Source organism: Bison bison, unplaced genomic scaffold (genome assembly GCF_000754665.1).
Source record: "Bison bison bison isolate TAMUID 2011002044 unplaced genomic scaffold, Bison_UMD1.0 scf7180017864480, whole genome shotgun sequence".
Lineage (NCBI taxonomy): Eukaryota > Metazoa > Chordata > Mammalia > Artiodactyla > Bovidae > Bison > Bison bison.
The window spans coordinates 3,661,191-3,665,951 of NW_011495040.1; positions in this window are offsets into that span (position 1 = coordinate 3,661,191).

Here is a 4,761-nt window from a genome sequence, read left to right on the forward strand (position 1 = left end):
TCTTTCTTTAATTTATTTTATTTTTGGCTGTGCTGGGTCTTCATCATGGCCTGTGGGCTTTCTTCAATTGTGGCACTTGGGCTTAGTTGCCTTGTGGCACGTGGGATCTTAGTTCCCTGACCAGGGATTGAACATGTGTCCCCTGCATTGAAAGGTGAAGTCTTAACCACTGGACCACCAAGGAAGTTTCTCTTTCTACAATTTAAGTGGTTCCTCTCAAAGTGACAGAATATGCCCTCCTTTTTTTAGATAAATGAAACTTGCTGTGTTTGGATGTGTTGATCTGTGTGTAATTGACTCAAGGAGTTGGACCAGATTGTTCTAGGCATCCAAGCGGATCCTAGGGACAGAAGTGGTCCTTGTAGTGGATGTGGGAGTGGCCTGGGAGTCAGGAGTCCCCCTTCCTGCTCCTGTTTCTGCCGTAGTCCAGCTGGTGGTCTCAGATGTATCTCATCCCCTCTTGGCGCTGTGCATGGTGGGTTTGGTCCTCTCTCCCTGCCCCCAGTTCCTACATTCTGTGTTCCTTCCCAGTCTCCATGTCCCTCCACTGGGCTGCATCTTTTACTTTCATAGATCCTTCATGGGGACAGGATGGAATTCCTCAGATTAAAAAGTTGTTCTCAGTGTCTAGTTTGGTATCAGCAACCAAGTGAATATACAGAATTTATAAAGTCCCTACTATGTGCTCAGTACCATGCAAGGCATGAGGAGGCATCTAGAAGAAGAAAGTCAACCCCATTCTCCAGTAGTTGTCCACACACACACACACACAAAGTGTTGGGAGCCTGGGTAGTTTTCTGTGGTGGTTCTGAGAACAGGGGAAGTCACTAGTGCGGTCCTGACAATTAGTAAAAGCTTCTAGAGGAGGACTTCCCTGGCAGTCCAGTGGTTAAGACTCAGAGCTTCCAATGCAGGGGACACGGGTTCAATCCCTTGTCAGGAAACTAGGACCCCCCATGCTATGGGGGCAACTAAGGCAGCACCCTGCAACTACTGAGCCCACGAGCAACTAGAGAAGCCTGCACACCAGAACTAGACAGTGGCCTCCACTTGCCACAGCAAGAGAAAGCCTGCAAGCAGTAACAAGGAGCCAGAACAGCCAAAAAAAAAAATCTTCTAGAGGGAGTGAGTCACATATATTTGGGGTTTGAAAGTGAAAGTCACTCAGTCATGTCCGACTCTTTGAGACCCCGTAGACTGTAGCCTGCCAGGCTCCTCTGGCCATGGAATTCTCCAGGCATGAATACTGGAGTGGGTAGCCATTCACTTCTTCAAAGGATCTTCCCAACCCAGGGATCGAACCCGACTCTTCTGCATTGCAGGCAGATTCTTTACCACTAGAGCCACCTGGGAAACCTATATATTTGGGGTTTGGGCTAAGGGAATTCTTATCAACTGTTATGGACTGAATTGTGCCCCCACCCCCCACCGGATGAATATTCTTATGTTGAATTCCTAAACCTCAGGACCTGAGAGTGTAACTGTATTTGAAGACAGGGTGTTTAAAGAGGTAATTAAGTTAAAATGAGGTCATCAGGGTGGGCTGTAATCCACCATGATTCGTGTCTGTATAAGAAGAGGAGATTAGGACACAGACACGTACAGAAGGAAGATGACGTGAAGACACAGAGTAAACACGATCTTCAAGCCAATGAGACAGATCCTGCCCTCGTGATCCTCAGACAGAGCCAACCTTGTGGACATCTTATCTCAAACTCCCAGTGTTCAGAGCCGTGAAACACAGTTTCTCTTGTTTAAGCCACTCAGTTTGTTGTCCTTGGTTATGGTTCTAATATATACCTTAATATACCTTTTAAAGGGGCTTCCCAGGTGACTCAGTGGGTAAAGAATCTACCTGCAATGCAGGAGACGTGAGTTTGATGCCTGGATTGGGACAATCCCCTGGAGGACGACAGACAACCCACTCCAATATCCTTGCCTGGAGAACCCCATGGACAGAGGAACCTGGCAGCCTACAGTCCATGGGGTCGCAAAGAGTTAGACACCTTTTACTATATATATGTTTATTTATTTATTTATTTGGCTGCACCAGGTCTTGGACAGCCAGGAGATAAAACCAGTCAGTCCTAAAGGAAATCGACCCTGCACATTCATTGGAATGATTGATGCTGAAGCTGAAGCTCCAATATTTTGGCCACCTGATGCAAAGAACTGACTTATTAGAAAAGACCCTGATGCTGGAAAGGTTGAAGGCAGGAGGAGAAGGGGGTGACAGAGGACAAGATGGTTGGATGGCATCACTGACTCAATGAGCATGTGTTTGAGCAAGCTCTGGGAGATGGTGAAGGACACGGAAGCCTGGTATGCTGCAGTCCCTGGGGTGGCAAAGAGTTGGACAGGACTGAGTGACCGAACAACGAAAGGTCTTAGCTGCAGCACGTGGGATCTTCATTCTTCATCACAACATATGAGATCTTCAGCTGTGGCATGTGGGCTCTATCTCCCTGACAAGGGATCAAACCCAGGCTTCCTGTCTTGGGAGCTCAGAGTCTTAGCCACTGGACCACCAGGGAAGTCCCAAAATACCTGTTAAAAATACATATAAATATAGCATCCCCCTATCTTCAAGTAAACTCTGTGTTCCTCTAAGTTACACATGTTTCGTCTGCGGGCTAAGTCCACCCACTTGGAAAGTCATGGGCTTGCACTCATTCATTCATTCATTCTTCCAATACATTAAAAAAAAAAATTTATTTATTTGGCTGAACTGGGTCTTGGTTGCAGCATGCGGGATCTTAGTTTTGGAATGTGGGATCTAGTTTCCTGACCAGGGATTGAACCCAGGACCCCTGCATAGGGAGCAAAGAGTCTTAGCCACTTAGCCACCAGTGAAATCCCCATCTGATACATTTTTAAGGAGTGCTGTTTATAAGCTAGTTATGGGCTTAAGCATGGGTTTAGACATGCAGATATAACAGATAAAGTACCTGCTCCTCTGGAACTTTCATTTGGGGGGAGGGCAGGGGGCAGGCAATAGAGGAATAAATAAATAAGCGAGGTAAGTCCAGAGTATGACAAGGCTGCAAAGGAAAGTGAACAGAGAGGGTGAAGATGTGATGGAGATCAGAGGAGCAGGGCTGGTTTTGGTGGGGTGGTCAGCAGACAGTCTCTGAGCCACCCCAGCTGTGAGGACTGGATATCCTAGCAGGAGAACATTTCAGGGAGAAGTCACAGCTAGAGGAAGGGGTTAGGGTTGGGGCATGTTTGAGTGGTTGAGAATCCCCAAGAAGATAAGTATCATGGCCAGGTCTGTAAGGGGACAATGGGATGGAATGAGCTTCTGAGTCCAGGGGCACCCCATCATGCAGACCCTAGTAGTCCCCAAGAGAGCTTGGGATGAAATGGTTTAATTTGTATGCTTAAAAGATCAGTCTGGAGCATATGATCCAGGAATTCTGCTTATGGGTATGTAATTCAAAGAATAGGTTTTTCCTAGTGGCTCAGTGGTAAAGAATCTGCCTGCAATGTAGGAGACATAGGAGATGTGGGTTTGATCCCTGGGTGGGGAAAATCCCCTAGAGGAGGAAATGGCGACCCATTCCAGTGCTTCTGCCTGGGAAATCCCATGGATAGAGGAATCTGGTGGGCTACAGTCGATGGGGTTGCAAAAGAGTTAGACACGACTTAGAGACTAAACAACAAGACTGAAGAACTGAAAGCAGAGACTTGAATAAATATTTGTACACCCATATTCATAGTAACATTATTCACAGTAGCCAAGACATGAAAACAACTCAAGTGTCCATCAAGAGATGAATAAGTAGGGACTTCGCTGGTGGTCCGGGGGTTAAGACACAGAGCTGCCAATGTAAGGGGCATGGGTTTGATCCCTGGTCAGGGAGCCAAGATACCACATGCCATGCAGCATGGCCAAAAGACAATAATAATAATACTTTTTTAAAAAAAGACCCCATAAAAGAGATGAATGGGTAAACAAATCGTATATTCATACATTATCCAGGCTTAAAAAGAAAAGAAATTTTGATGTTTGCTACAACATGAATAAATTCTTGAAGATATATTACTCTGAGTGAAAGAGCCAGACACAAAAGGACAAACACCATATGATTCCACTTAGATGAGGTACTTAGAATAGCAAATTCACAGAGACAGAAAGAGACAGGTGGTTGCACAGGCTCGGGGAGGTGGGGGGGCGGGGGGCGGGGAATGGGGAATTAATTCATGGGTAGAGAACTTTCAGTTTGGATGATGAAAATTTTGCAGAGGTGGATGGTAGTGGTAGTTGCACAAGACTGTGGAGGTACTTAATGCCATTGAACTGGACACTTGAAAATGATTAAAAGGGCAAATTTTATGTTATGTGTATTTTAACACAAATTTTATGTTATTATTATTTTTGTTTTGGCTCCACTGGGTCTTTGCTGCCACAAGCGGGGGCTTCTCTCTCACTGTGGTGTGTGATCTCAGTTGCCCCACGGCATGTGGAATCCTCGTTTTCTAACCAGGGATCAAACCTGAGTCCCCTGCATTGGAAGGCAGATTCTTAACTGCTGGTGGGGAGTGGTTAAAATCACAAGTTTTAAAAACCAGTCTGGTTGCAGCTCAAGATCGGGGAGAGGAGCAGACGGGAATAAAGTGGGCAGGTAGCCCAGACCACTTCCCCATCTCTCTGAACTGTACCAGGCTGGCTCCAGGTTTCCCACTCCAAAACCTTCCTGAGTCCCAGTGCCATAGATGCTGAGCCTGGGTCCAAGGCTCCCCACATAGGGAACACATTGA